The sequence below is a fragment of the Garra rufa genome, chromosome 6 (genome assembly GCF_049309525.1).
Source record: "Garra rufa chromosome 6, GarRuf1.0, whole genome shotgun sequence".
Taxonomy (NCBI): domain Eukaryota; kingdom Metazoa; phylum Chordata; class Actinopteri; order Cypriniformes; family Cyprinidae; genus Garra; species Garra rufa.
In genome coordinates this window covers 4,959,407-4,975,993 of record NC_133366.1, presented here as the reverse complement: position 1 = coordinate 4,975,993, position 16,587 = coordinate 4,959,407, and the positions used below count along the sequence as shown (strand labels likewise).

The 16,587-nt window shown below is 34.0% G+C and overlaps 1 pseudogene; it reads right to left on the bottom strand.

Moving 5' to 3' along the window:
• The window catches only part of LOC141337449 (complement C3-like), a 59,815-nt pseudogene extending 49,437 nt beyond the window's left edge, over positions 1-10,378 (bottom strand).
• Between the last annotated feature and the right edge of the window lie 6,209 nt (positions 10,379-16,587).

The window sequence follows — 16,587 nt, the reverse complement described above, 5'->3', positions numbered from 1 at the left end:
TGGTTTGGTCAAAATATGCTTAATTATGTCCTTCCAACCATTAGATTGCTACTAGCATACTGTAAAACTTAATTTGACTTAGAAAAAGCGAGGAAAGTAAAAAAGTAAAGTGAAATTGGAATAGTATGTTGTACTTACACAAGAGTTCTGGTAACTAATAAGAACTGTAGATGGTATTTGATTCTTCACTTTAGGTTTACTTTTGACTTAGTTTTGCTACTCACCAGAGATGGGACCAAGTCATTCCTTTCAAGTCGAATTTAATTAGTCACTTAATTAACTTTAATTCTTTGAGGACTTGGGATTTGACTCGAGACTTGACCTCCTGCTGAAAAACCAGCCTGGTCTCATTGTTTATACGTAGGTATTTATACGTAACGTTTTGAGGCACAAAACGTACATTTTTGTACGTTTTTATTGATGCTAAAACGTACAATTTAGACGTATTTCAACTTTAAAAACGTACAAATAGCTACGTATTTTTTTGCCAAAAAAATGTAAAATATTTACGTATCTTTTATTTTATTAAGATTTTCGTATCAATGCTTTTTTCATAATTTTATTAAGAAGCGATTTAGATTTTTAGCCCCCTTAACCCACCCCCAAACCTAAACCTACCCATTTTATAGCGAATATAAAAGGATATAAAACGTAACTGACCAAAATATGCAGGGAAATTACCATTTTAGAAACAATATAGCATAAAAATATATATTTTTATAGTCGCTAATCCCATTCCAAACGTTACCTAAACCTAACGTTAACCATCTCGGTACAGTAATAAAGAAAAACATGACAGACGTAAAAGTGCAATCACAATCATTAATTTAATTTCAAACTGTCAACAGCCGTACCAAAAAGTAATCCAAATGACGATGCGTTTGCAGCCGCAGTCCTCTCTGGCGGAATACAGTAGGTTTGTTTGAGGTGCAGAGCAAAATTTAAATTGTTAATCGCTGAAAATTGTTATCCTGATTAGGGATGGGCATATCGATCCTAAAGTATCGATATATCGATACTGATGCAAATATCGAAAGTATCGATACTCAAATGAAAAATATCGATACTAAGGTGTGTTTTATTTACCAGTGATTGTGTTTATTTAACAAAAAGCAAGGCGTACAATGTGCATCGAATTGGACGAATACCCTATGTTAGGGAATAGCTGTGCATGATATAACAATTGTCCTACTCATCTGAACCATAGGATCTGAACGCACGCAAATGTTGCAAGACAGAACCAATCAATCACAGAGAGCATTCACTCACTTCAGACAGTGCATTCAAACAGGGCTGCGTTTCCCAAAGTATCATAAGAAAGCATTGATGCTTTTGGGAAATGGCAGCCCAGAACAATGTTTATCAGAGGACAGAAAATAAAAACATGTTACAGCTATTTCATAATAAACAAACTGAAATTGTAGCCTACGTAATTTGTGCAATTACATTTCTTTAAATTAACACTTAAAATTCATTGATCATGTTTTGTAGTAATGTCAATATAAATTATACACTGTCAGAATAAAATGTTGTATTTTATGTGTGCAACAGCCTGTCACTGACAGCCCCTTATGAAACGAAGTATTTTGAACTATAGGTTTTGTAGTTACCACTACAGTAAACATATTTTAACCACATGTAAAAAATAAAAGTTAATTAGTTGCATATTAAATGTTTATACATATATAAAGTTATAATTACATATTTTACTCTTATTAATTTAATAAGTGTAATAATTTAAAAGTTAAGTTTAGAAGTATCGTATCGGTATCGATATCGATGATACTGGCCTTAAAAGTATCGTATCGTATCGTATCGAAAACAAAATAAGTGGTATCGCCCATCACTAATCCTGATCCACTCGAGAATGCACCTGCGTCAGTATAAATTCTTTGCCCGCGCATCATTCAAACACCAGAAACACGGCATGTCCTAATCTGTGACGAATGCAGGCAAGAACCAATGAGCGTTCGATTTTTCTGCCGTAAAACCTGTCGTTTCTTAATGCGGCAATATTTGAATTTGAAAAAAGCACTTCAGAGCGGGTTTATTGCTGTTGCTGCTGGACTCGCTGCTCGGGATGGAGATGAAGATCGCCGGATGAAGGCTTGAATTTGGCTCTGTTCCTCGCAATCGAATGGATTCTGAAGATCCGGATTACAGCGCTCAAATAAAATTGTTTCATTTTATAATTATGATGTCTGTTCGATGTATTTTATGGTTCTATTGTTAGTCACAGCATGTCAGAGAAAACGCCTTTTGTGTCCCACGACTCCCACCACAGCAAACAAAGTTAATATTACATGAATGGTTAAAGGATTGCAGTAATTTTATTTATTTTAAGGGTTTAAAGTGTAGTCTTGTTTAACATATAGACCTATTCTTGGAAACGAGCTGGCACCAGAAATCACACAGAAAAGAATGAAATGGTATAATTTCAAATTAAATAAACGATTAAACTATTCAATAATGCAATTGAAAACATAAGGACATTGGCATGACAACTAAAAACAATAATAATGAAATTAATGCCGCAATTTTAGTTTTCATAAATACGTCAGTATTGTACGTTAAAATGCTAAAAATACGTATGTATTTGTACGTTTAGATGCTGTAAATACGTCAGTTTTGTACGTTTTAGTGTCTGGAAAAACGTAAGTAAATGTACGTTTTGTAGAACCACATTTTACGTAAAATACATACGAATTATCATTAGATCACGTTGGAAAAACTGCTAATTAGCAAATCCAGGTGATTGGAACAAAATACTGGTGAGTTTTACTTTTGAAGCCTGCATTTTCCACCTCTGTTGAAAGGAATGACTTTACAATATTGCCAAGTAACGTTGCAAACAACAATATGATTTGAGAAGAAATCAGATTTTATTATTTCCACTTTTTTCCCTGATGTTTGTTATCATTTACAAAATAGGCCTATATATATATACACATATATATACACACATATATATATATATATGTTCACACAGACTTTAACTGTCTCTCTTACCTGAACTCTTTGCAGAGATGTAGGAATGCTTGTTTTCTTCTCACTGTCCATCACACCAAACACCACAAATGCATCTCCATCCACCATATTTCCAAACATGTACCTATAAAATCACATTCAATTTGGGATTTATACGCAAAATAGTGACACTGGCTGTCCCTGACCTACATCCACATTCATTGTACTGGGGTAAAAAACAGCTTAGATCTTTTAAATGTTAGCAGAGCCTTTACCAATTACCTCCTTTGTTCAAAGAATTTGGCATGGTCGTCTGTGAGTGATGTCACCTCCCAATACAAACATGTCCCATAATATAGTCCCGCCCCTGACACTGATTGACAGATTTCCATGCAAGGTATCAGAAAATCAAATTCAAAAGGAACTGCAATTGCATTTGAGTTTTGGCAGGTTACATGTGCAATACAGAGAGAGTGAAAAAGCAGATGTGAAAATACTTTTTCATTTAAAATTTAGCAGTCACTGTGCATTTGTGAAAGCGGAAATGCAAACAGTAATGCAAGATTTGCCGTTGCGTTTGGATTATGTCAAAATGTATGCATCCACATATGAAAAACGCAATTGAAAATACAATTAGCAATTTCTTTTCAAAAATGAAATTGAACATTCTTCTATACGAGTATACTCGAGCCGTGTGCTCTCATGTCTGTGTGCGATGTTTCATGTTGGAGCATGGTGCAAGTTAGTTTCAATATTAATTTTGCTTGCCACTGTTTGAAGATATCACTATCACGATGTGTTTTAATAACATGCAACCACTAGACATGAAAAATGATTTCAAAACTGGAGAACGCGCGTGTAAGGGACCTTCTGACAGTTACACCTACTGGGTTAAAATGTCCAATGCATTTTAATTAAAATGACTTTTAACATTGAAAATAACACATTGCTAAACTGTAAAGCTTGTACTTATGATTTACTACAGGAGTGATTTTGCCAATACGTTTCTTCATATATGTGCAATTAGGCATGGGATGATAACTGGTTTCAAGGTTTACCGCGGTTTGAAAAAGTCACGGTTTCAAAACCGCAAACAAAAAAAGTTATACCGTTCCTACGATATGTGCATTTTCTGTGTCGTCAAAGTGAAAGTGCAAGACTCGCTACTAGGTTGTGTGTGTGTGGGGACCTGCAGAGAAAACAATGCAGCCCCTCCCTCACCGGTTAGAGCTGCAGGCGCGTGTCTGTGATTGTGCACGTGATCCGCAGTCAGTGAGACTCAGCAGTGATATAAGTTCAGGATGGCCGAAGGAGGTGAATCCCCACAACACAGAGTGGGGAATAGCAGACTATATGTACTAACGTTACGTTTCTGTGATTGAACATAAGTACAACAATTAAGTTAAAGTGAAATCACATCTTTGCTTTTAAGCCTTCTGCCACGTTAAAGGTGCAGTGTGTAGGTTTTTGCGGCATCTAGTGGCGAAGTTGTGAATTGCAACAGTCCACCGCTCACCCCTCCCTTTCGAAGACCATACAGGATTAAAATCTCGCCGTTTTTGACAGCAACGAATAGTGAGATTTCTTTTAAAACATAATTTAAGGAATTACACTTACTTAATCATTCAATAAAACTATATTATTGTGAATATTACTGTTACTTGTTTATCATTGTGTCAGTGTTTTGTTTTTTTTTTCCGCAGGCTGATAATTCTAAGTTAATAAAAACATAATGGTTCATTAAGGTCTTTATGCACCCCTGAAAACATAGTTATTGCACCTCTGTCTAGAGATCATCTTAAATATTACACAGTGCACCTTTAACATCTTTTCAAAATCACGGCATTAAAAAAAAAAAAGAAAAGAAAAGAAAACACTCGCTGGCTCTCATGCAATTAAATTTAATTAAGAAGTTTCAATTATTGATTTTAATTATTTTAAAAGTTTTTTTTTTTTTTTTTTTTTTTTTACCCAGACATTTAAATATAACATTGTAGAGCAGTAATTACAATACCGTGATACCGTGAAACCGTGATATTTTTTTTTTATCCAAGGTTATCAGACCGTCAGAATCTTATACCGGCCCATGCCTATGTGCAATACACAATATGTTCATAAAATCTACTGTAAGTACCCAGAAGGCTGTTCATAAAGGCTGTAGGTGTCCAGACTGACTTACTACTGGTGAGATTTTGTCAATATATGTACACATGCACAGTATACACATATGTTGATTAAAAAATACTGTAATTCACGAGAAGTTTTTTATTTTTATTTTTTTTAATGTTCCAAAGGTTGTAGTATAGGCTATTTATAGTTGCAGGTGAAATTTTGCCAATATCTCCCTTACTGTATATAAACTGTAAAAAAATAAAAAAATAAAAAATAAAAAAATCAACTAGGAACGTACGTTTTGTGGCTGCCTTAAGATTTTAAATTATATCAGCTTAAAAGCACAAGTCATTTCAACTCATGACTTTAAATCTGGCCTAGTGTTGAATTGCTTTATTTAAGTTCATATGATTTTACAATATTTTCTGTTTTAACCTATTAAATTAAGTTGAAATAAGTTTTAACATGTAAGCAACCATTGAATCAATGTAAAACATAGTTGATTTGTGAATCTTTTGCATCCGCTATTAATGTTGAAAAATTGTCAAACCACCATTGTTGTGATCAGTATTTGGTATAGTTAGACTCTTGACTCTTTGCACTCTTATGTAATGTAAACACTATTGTAGCTCCAAAAGAGTCAAGAGCCCAACTAAAGCAATCACTGATCACAATAATGGTGGCTTGCTGCAATGTAAAAAAAAAAAAAATAGCATTAATAGCAGGTGATATTAATTCAATGTCATTAACATTAACAAACCAACTATTTTTTGGCATTGATTCAATGGTTGCTTGCATGTTAAAACTTATTTCAATAGAAAATATTGTAAAATCAAATGAACTTAAATAAAGCAATTAAACACTAGACAAGATTTAAAGTCATGAGTTGAAATGACTTAAAATCTTAAAGCAGCCACAAAACTTACATTTCTAAGTTGAAACGGGTGAAATTTTTTTACAGTGTACAGTGTACATTAAAAAAAAAAAAAAAAAAAAAAAAGACTTTACGCTCCCAATTTTTTTTTCATGTTGTAAAGATTGTAGAACATTTGCAGACAAGACTGACTTACTACAAGTTATATTTAAACAATATCTCCCTTGCTGTATGTACAGTACACAAATATTTTCAGAAAAATGACAGTAATTTACCAATTGTTTGTGTTTCATGTTCCAAAGGTTGTAGTATGTTCCAAGATGCCTATGCCTTTATGAACAGCCTTCTGGGTATTTAGTAGATTTTATGAACATATTGTGTACTGTACATATATGAAGGAAGGTACTGGCAAACAAAATATTACAAGCTTTATGGTTTAACAAGGTCTTATTTTCAATGTTAAAAAGTTATTTTTTTAATGAAAATACATTGGATGTTTTAGCCCAGTCAGTGGAATTGTCAGACAGTTCCTTACACATCAAGCACTGCGATAGTGTGTCAAATCTTTCGTATCAAATCTTTTTTTCTTTTTTTTTTTTGAAAAATGTAAAAACTAAAAAATTGTAAAACTTCTTTTTTCAGTTTTTATTTTATTTTATTATATTAAAAAAGAAATGATAGGAAGATACAGAAGATACAGATATTACAGAAGATTGGAAACTGCACACTCACACAACAAGACCATTGAGCACGAGTGTCCAAACCCCAACACCAGACTGAAACTCGCTAAGCCATAAGTTCCAGGATCCAAACTGGTTTATTGTGATGATGCATATTGAACAAAGGACCCGTGTGCTTTCTTTTTGTTTTGTGTTGTTGCAAACAGCTTGTGTTGTTATCAGCTGTGTGTTGTCATATTATATTTTGTCTTTTGTAGCATGGGTTTCCATTGGTCACATGCATGCTTTCATGTTATATTTTGCGTGAACATGCATCTTGTTACCTGATTATTGCTTCATTTGCCCCATCTGTCTTCCCTTGTAATCTGCTTTGTTTGCTCCCTATTTATTCTCCCGTGTTTGCAGTCTTGTGCTAGTTTGTCGTTGTATCTTCCAATGTTGTTTCCTGGCTGCCTGCCTGCCCTCCTGTCCACTCCCTTGGGGTAGTTTTGGTTTGTTTTTATTTTGAGTTATTAAATAAAAGCCCATCACTCTGCACGATTGAGTCTCATCCCTACACCCCAAACCTTGACACATTTAGCAATGGCAGGATAAGATTTTTTTTTTTTTTCTTACTTGGCTTCAATGTCGACTGCCAGACTCTGATCACCCACATAGAAGAATGATTTGCTGGGCTTTAATGTCACCTCAAATGTTGGAAGCACTAAAACCAACCCAGACAAAAATAAATAAATAAGACACACATATAAATCAAAACATTATTTTACTTTTCACATGTATGTAACATAGTTACAGTTGGTAGACATGTCTTACCATATTCTTTGACCTCAAAGTCTGCAGTAAATGTCTTTTGAGGAGTTTCTGTGAACAGTGTGACCAGCTTCCAGATCCCAGTACTGAAACAAACAGAACACATCCAGAAACATGTGATAACAGACAATGAACAGATGCCATGGACAGATAAAAATGAAGTTTTGACATTATACTCTGATTAAATAGCTTCAGTCCTAGTGTTTTACACACCTGGCAACATCAGAGATTTGATACTTTCCGGATCTGATTCCTTTTTCTGTAATTATTTTCTCTGAAAAAACTGTGATGCCTTGTGGATTCTTAAGAAACAGAACAGTCAACCGAATTTACTGAGTCTGCTGAGATCAACAAATGTGTGTGAAATAACAGTATATGGTCTTATATAGGTGCATACCATGATTTCCACTGTTACTGAAGTATTGCTGAGTGGTTTCAGGTTGGGCATCAAAGTGAAAATCCTGTAATGAACTGCAAAAGAATGTTTTAATGGGGTCACTTAATGTAAAATTCACTTTTACATGTTGTTTGAACCGAAATGTGTCTTGGCAGTGTACACAACCACCCTATATATATATTTTAATGTCCATAAATAATAACCACTTGCTCAGGCCCTGTCCACATGAAGATGCGTTATCTTTATATGCCTACATTTTGGCGTACATTGAATAGGCGTGTTGTCCAGACAGATCTGGCCTTTTGGTAGAGTGAAACTGATATTTTTTTTTTTTTTAAAACGACACCCTTGCGTATTCATTTGTTCAGCGAATCTGTATAATTTCTGCAATAAAGATGTTTTCAGCCCATGTCTCGCCTCTAGTCAGACATTTGAGTTTTCTTAAGTTTGGAGAAAATCAAATGAATCAGGTCCATTGACAGAATGTTATTTTGCATACACAGTAAATCTGATGACATGTGCTGTAAACATAAAAGTTGAGATTACATTCACAGCAAAATCTCCGGTGTTAAAATCGCAGTGTTAAAGGCTTTTGGAGTGAACTGTTCACATCCGGGACATGTGCTCGCTGTTCGCGGCTCACTCATCTGAAATATTTTTCACAGACGCCATTTTCTTTGCTCGGGATGCGGAGCACATAACATAAGGACGGAAAACAGCGAAATAAAGAGTTACATATTACTTTCAAAATGTGTTTTTGTAATATCATATCGTTTTATAACGATATTTGTTGCTGTATGCGCCTAAACCGTTCTCAAAGTCATTTTTTTCCACTCGCAATGCGGAACAGACGAGGATGTTCTTTTTAAAATGGAAACAACGAGAGTTAAGTGTTTTATCTCATTTATAACATTTATTTTATAACATCATATTGATTCGTAGCGATATTAATGCGTTGTGCGCTTTTAAACTTTTTTTCAGTGAGGTATTTTCTTTCACTCACAATGCTGAGCAGATGGGGAAGTTGGTTTTGACAAGGAAAGCACCTAGAGTAAGTGTTTTACCTCATTTACGATATGTATTTTATAAAATAACATTGCTTCATTATAATATAACTTATATGTATTTATACTACAGGGCCGTTGAATGCTTGAATCTGATTGGCTGACGAACGTTCTAGAGGTGTGCATTATATTCAGGGAAACACACAGCGAACGTAGTTCCAGGCAACTTTTGACCGCAGTACATGTCTATAACACTCCGCCACACGATTTCAGTTATTTCAAAGGTCCTTACAGCCCAAAACAGCAAAATAACCAAAACCCACAATGACGCTGGCCAAACTAATAAATACAGTAAACAACAGGATAAAAACGACGGATTATTTCCATGTTTTTTCCACAATATTACGTTTTATTATGTATTATTTTACAGGTGCACTTTTGTGATGCTGCAAATTGGAGTGGGTTTCTTGCTTGGCTGTGGACTGCAGAGAAACACATCTTGTCTTGCTGGAAAAAGAAAGGGACTACCTTCTCCAAGGAGGTTCAAACGCCATTGTCACAGACTTTGTTCAGTGAGCATTAACATGCATTTAGCGTTGATGGTAATGAAAAAGATGATGTTGTTTAAGCAGATAAATGAAAGCATTATAATCTTAAAAACATTCAGAAAACATATGGACCAAATAAGAATGTTTTTTTTTTTTTTTTTTTTTGTGCACCTGCACTGATTTGCTTTGACATTATGTTTTAATTGTTTTAAGAACATGTTCTCTACACTGAATGTTAAGACATTTTGGTGCAGGGAAAAAGATTTGCAGTGTTTTAATTTAAATAAATAAATAAATGTACATGCACTGTTTTGTGGATTATTTTTCTTTACCTGAACACACAGCAAAAAGCCAGTGTGCAATGAACTCAATTTGAGTCAAATTTAACACTCCTGAAATGTATATATGACTCCCTCCGTTTTGGAGTTAAAACAACATCGAAAGTGTGAAATATGTACATTACTCATAAAGTACATTTTAACACTGTAAGAGTTTATTTGTAATCCAACAGAAGTGTGACTGAAATAAACTCATATGCTGGATTTACAAATATACTCTTTCAGTGTTAAAATGTACTCTGTGAGAAATGTACATGTTTCACACTTTCGAAAGTGTTGTTTTAACTCGAAAACGGAGGGAGTCATATATACATTTCAGGAAAGTTAAATTTGACTCAAATATGAGTTAAATGTACACTGGCATTTTTGCTGTGTTATTTTGACAAATTAAGACTTTTTTAGTGATGTCATGCTGATGTAAGACATTTAAAACTCACTTTGTGCACTAAATGTGTTCAGCACTTAATCGTACCTGTGCTAGCAGGTGTGTAGATGGGCTTGTCTGTTTGTACAAATATATATCCAGACTGGAATGAGAGCATGACCACTTTCTCCAGAGTGACGGATGGAAACTGAGCTTGTAGATACACATACTGCTTCTCCAGAGGATCATCAGAGAAGGAGAAGCCTTTATCAGGGTCCGTTTTCAGGATCTAAATATAATTGAATAAAATAAAAAGCATGTTACAGTTTACAAACTCTCAAAGGTGCCGATTAAAGTATTTTATAAAATATTTCATTCTGGTCCATAATCTGATTGACTGAAACGTCTTTCTAGCAATGTGATATTCACCAAGTATTTCCATGAGAGCACAGTTTTTAGGTGATAACAATACATTTTCTTTTCTTTTTCTCTAATTGACTAAATGTCTGCATGTGTAATGTGTTGCCAGATCCAGCTATTATGTGTCTTTGGACTTGTCTTTTCAATTTAACCCATTTAATCCCAAGGTTTTCATTTTAAAAGCTCTAAACACTTTACTGACTCATGTTTCAGTTCACATCCTGCAAATATGAAAAAAAAAAAAGTTTAAATTAAATATGTGCAGTTTCACGTGGTTAGTGCAAATTGTCACATGACCAGAGCAGTTTATTTCCTGTTTGCACCATGAGATGATGATGGTTGCATAAAAACTCCAAAACGTAAGGCTAGTAAAGTATGTTAACATAAATATATGGCAAAGATTTTTAGTACACATTATCTCTAAGGTGTCTAGTATTAAATTCATATATATTCAGTTTTGTTGAGTGTTGTCATAGAATGAGTAAACATGTTGACAGTCACAATATTGAGCGGTGGGATAACAGTGAACTTAGGTATGCAATATAAATCCAATGCAGTTGTTAATTTGCACTAAATAAAAGATTGCACTAAAATGTTGCAATGACAAAATATTGCACGAAATCAAAAGTTCAGATGTTACAAATAAGTTACAGTATTGATGTTGCAATACTGGTTGCACTAATATAACAATTTGATGATGTATGTTACAATAAAGTAACAATTTAGAAATACGATGATGATTATATTATTTTTGTCTTTTATATTAGTATTCCTTTCGATGTTGTATAAGGGTTTGTTATGCATACTAGTAACCATAGAATATGATCAAACAAATTAAAATACCTGGGCTAAGATATATAACCATTTTTATGACTGCAGAAATATGTTAATTCAGTTTACACATTATCCCATCGGTCACAATTGTGCACACACAATTTGTCACACACTTTTCCAGAAATAATTATTGATTATTTCAAAGGGTTACTAATGAGACATGATTTGGATATTTTCATGTCTGGGAAAAAATTGGGATTAAACGGGATAATTTGACACTTTAAAAAATAAATAAATAAATATACTGGGAAGTTGCAGTTTAGGGTTAGTGATATTTTAATCTTATTTGCAAAAAAATTGAAATAATATTAATTCATTTTGTATTTTTTTTTTCCCGTTTTTATTCGTTTTTATAGCAAAACTTGATCCGAGGGAATTAGTTTATTACAGGCCAATCTCAAATCTCCCTTTTTTGTCAAAAATACTAGAAAAGGCAGCATCCTCTCAGCTATGTTCCTTACACTCTTAGAAGAAAAGGTTCTATATAGAACCATCAACAAACTATTTAGGGTCCTTTGCAGTTAAGAAAATGGTTCTTTATGGAGTTCCCATTATGGGATTATTTTATGGATTTTTTTTTTTTTTTACATTTTATGGTTTAAACAGCTCATATACAGTCATGTGAAAAAGTTAGGACACCATACTGAATTCAATGATTTTCTGTATCAGGACCTAATAAAGAATTATCTGGTGCTTTGGCAGGCCTTAAAATTTGGAAAATAAAACCTCAGATGAACAAAATCACATAACACATCACACTGTCATTATTTATTTAACAAAAATAAAGCCAAGATGCAAAAGTCATGTGTGAGAAAGTTAGGACACCCTATGTTTCAGTTGCCTGTAGATCCACTTTTAGCAGCAATAACTTGAAGTAATCATTTTCTATATGACTTTATTAGTCTCTCGCATCGTAGGAATTTTGCCCCACTCTTCTAATGTTATTGAGGTTTGTGGGCATTTGTTTATGCACACTCTCACCACAGCACACCACACCACACCATTTGAATCAGGATGAGGTCTGAACTTTGACTGGGCTATTGCAACACCTTGATTTTTTTCTTTTTCAGCCGTTCTGTTGTAGATTTGCTGACGTGCTGTGATCATTGTCCTGTCGCATGACCCAATGTTGGCAAAGCTTTAACTGTCGGTTGGACATATTCACATTTGGCTCTAGAATACTTTGGTATACAGAGGAGTTCATGGTCAATTTATTGACTGTGAGGTGCCCAGGTCCTGGCTAAAATAAGCAAGCCAAAAACCATTAGCCCTCCAACAGCATGTGTGACTTTTGGTATGAGGTGTTTTTGCTGTTATGTTCTTTAGGTTTTCACCAAATATGGCGCTGTGTATTATGGCCAAACATCTCCACTTTAGTCTTGTTTGTTCAAAGCAAATTGTTCTACAAGTCTTATGGTTTGTTCATATGCAACTTTGCAAACTTAAAACATGCTGTCATGTTTTTTTTTTTTTTTTTTTTTTTTTTTTTAGATAGAAGAGGCTTTCTTCTGCCAAGCCTTTCAAACATGCCATACTTGTCCTATTTTCTAACTGTACCTTCATAAGCTCTATCATTTAACATGTTAACTGAGGCCTGTAGAATCTGCAATGAAGTTCTTGGGTTGTCTGCCATTTTTATGAGCATTACACAGTCAGATCTTGGGGAGAATTTGCTGGGACATCCACTCATGGGAGAATTGGTGTCTGTTCTGAATGTCTTCCACTTGTGAATTAACATCCTCACTGTGGAATGATGGACTTTTTGTTTGGAAATGGCTTTATTACTCTTCCCAGATTGATGACACAGGGCTCTAGAGTGCGACCTAATTTCTCAATGGTGCGATTTTTTTTTACTACACACGTAGTCTACTGAAGCACGCGTGATGCTCCCGCAAATTTTTGGCATTTGCATCTCACATGAACAGATAAACTCAATCTCCAAACCTGCTGTGAGTGTCACTTTTACCGTTTCATTTGAGAAAGCATCATATTTATTTATTTATTTATTTATAAACATATCTTTATTATGAGGATTAACCCCTTGAGATGAAACATCTCGTTTTCAAGGGGGTCCTCCAGTACATCAAAACAAAAAAAGAAGAACCAAAACAGCAGAGCAAAAAAAAAAAAAATCACAGTCAAAGACAGCATAATAACACACAACACCGCACCACGTACACACACACACACCTGCTCACAATGCTCAACCCCACCCCACCCCACCAACACAAGCCCCACAAGTGACATAACAGAAAAACAACCCCAGGACTAACATTACAAAATGTCAGGGACTAAGAAAAACACAAACAAAAAGCATCAATTATAATGATAATGATAATAATAATAATAATAATATCCAAAGTGAAACAAACAAAACTACAAACAAAGACAAATGTTCTGAAGATGTTCCCCAAGAGCCCTTCGGAACACAGTAAATGAAGTTAATGAACGAATAAATAAAGGAAGATCATTCCAATCATATGGAGCCTTAAAACAAAATGCATATTTCCCTACCTCTCTTTTAACTCTAGGAACAAAAAAGAAGATCTGACAGTTGTGTCGCAGGCTATAAGGCGTATATCATACTGTACACACAGAAACTTCACGGCAACCTGTCAAAATAAAAGTATGGTTTAACATGAAACAGAACAATATTGGTCCTGTATTACTTTTGTACAGTATAATGTAGGTGTTTATATATTCCTATTTATAAATCATATATATGTTTGCCAAAAATTAAAAAGGTTTATTTTTCATTTGATTAAAAATAAATAAATGTTTATGCTTTCATTTGATTATGAGAAAAATTAAAACAAGAATTTCTAAAAAAAAAAAAAATGTTTTCATTATTACACCAAGTAGGGTAAAGTACCGGGGAAAAAAATATGCCCCCCCCCCCCCCCCCCAAAAAAAAGCTGGAAACCTAGGGGGAACACTGATTCTTATGAAGAAAAATGGCTTGAACGTAAACCCAACGTACAGCAATGATGTTGCATGCGCCCAATTTATAGGAGTTATCGCATCAAGCCATGAGGTGTTCAGTTTGAAGCCCTTAAAACACTTAATTTAGATTTTATTTTTAGTTAATTATCTTGAAATTTTTTAAGTTTAAATTTCAGCTCAGTACAGCACTTTAAGCACCAACACTTTTTCAGTAAGTTGCCTTTCTTGTAGAATTGTGCTTCAAATAAAGAACTTTATATTGACCAGATTGTTAGTTAATCATTTACAAGTCAATATTGCCTATATGGACAGGGATTAAAAATAATAATAAATAAAAAAATAGAAAAGTGAACTTGTAAAACTGCGGTGTTAAATGTGATGCGGTTGAAAATTTGGGTGCACCTAACTTTTGTGCTGGTGCACCTAAGACAAAAAGTTAGTCTAGAGCCCTGTGACAGCAACAATTGCTTCTCTAAGATCATCACTGATGACTTAACTCCTTGGCATTGTGTTAACACACACATGAAGGCTCCAGACTAGCCAAATTGCCAAAACTTCTGCTTAAATGGAGGTGCTCACACTTGCCAATGATCAGTTAAAAAAGGCATTTGATTAGCAGTGACTGACTGTTACTTACACTCTTAACTTCTGTGTTAGCAGTAAGCGTGTCCTAACATTGTCACACATGGCTTTTCTTTTTAGTCTTTATTTTTGTTAAATACATGTAAATGATAAAACAGTGCAATATGCCATGTGTTATTGTTCATCTAAGGTTTTATTTTTCAAATTTTATGACCTGCCAAGGAAAAGATAATGTTTTATTATGTCCCCATACTGAAAACAATAGAATTCAGTTGGATGTCCTAACTTTTTCATATGACTGTAGATACTTAATACACCGCAAAAACAAACAAGCAAACAAAGTTAAATGAACTCTCCAGGGAATTTATTTGAGTCCATACTCAAGAGTGTTGCAGCACATTGAAGCAGTGTTAAAGTTCATGAGGTAATTAAGTGATTCATTGAGTGGTGAATGACTATTATTGAAGACACCTGATTTAATTTTAAGTCACTATTATAGTGGTCAGTGTTTGCAGTAGTTGGGCTCCTGACCCTTTGTTTTTGCCTTTATTGTGATAGTACAGATCAGAAATGACAGGAAGCGAAGTGGGAGAAAGATAGGGTGCGGGATTGGGAAAGGTCTTAGAGTTGGGATTCATACACGGGACGCCCGGAGCCGACCTGACCCTTTCAATTTTATTGTTAGATTTTTGTTTGTATTGTTGATTTTGTCCAAAAACTTATTTTGAAAAAAAAAAAAAAAAAAAAACTCCAGTTTGACAAACAGACATCAAGAATCAGCGTGAGAATCACAACAATGTGATTCAGTGATCATCAAATAAGCATGTTGTAGCCAATTAAAACTCATACATGCCAGTGTAACCAGCAAAATAAATATAACTCGGAGATTAGACTAAATGTGTTCAGTAACTACGATTAGGTTAAAACCTAATCATCGACACCTGACGAATTCTGCTCTTTGCTTGTCTGGCTGTTATTACTCAATTACAGCAAAGTTAAGGGTCAAGAGCCCAACTAAGCAAACACTGACCACTATAATGGTGAGTTATACATTATTTTCTCCTTTAGTGATTCTGCTTATTAACATCAGGTGTCTTCAATAATGACTCCAATCACCACTCAATGAATCACTTAATTACCTCATGAACTTTAACACTGCTTCAGTGTTAATTTGAACACTCTTAAGTATGGACTGAAATAAACTCCTGGGAGAGTTTATTATTTTATTTTTATTTTTATTTTAGCTGTTTAAGCCATAGCATTTAATTAAAATAAAGCAAAAAAAAATTATATATATATATATATATATATATATATATTATATATATATATATATATATATATATATAAAATCCATAAAATGATCCAATGATGGGAACCATTAAAAGGGTACAATACAGAACCTTTGTCCTAGCTAAAGGGTTCTTTTGATGGAACCTTTTAAGGGTTCCAAATATGTAGCGCCTGATAGAACCCTTTAAGGTCCTATATAGAACCTTTTCTTCTAAGAGTGAGAGAGAAATGGTATCTGTGAGGATTTCCAGTCAAACTCAGTACCACACTCACTACATTATAACGAAAAATAAAAATAAAAATAATAATAATAAAATAAAATAAAAGCAGCAGATCTTCACAAAATCAGATATTTCTTAAAGGAACACTTCACTTTTTTGGGGAAATTCTCATTCTCCAATTCCCCCTGAGTTAATAAGTT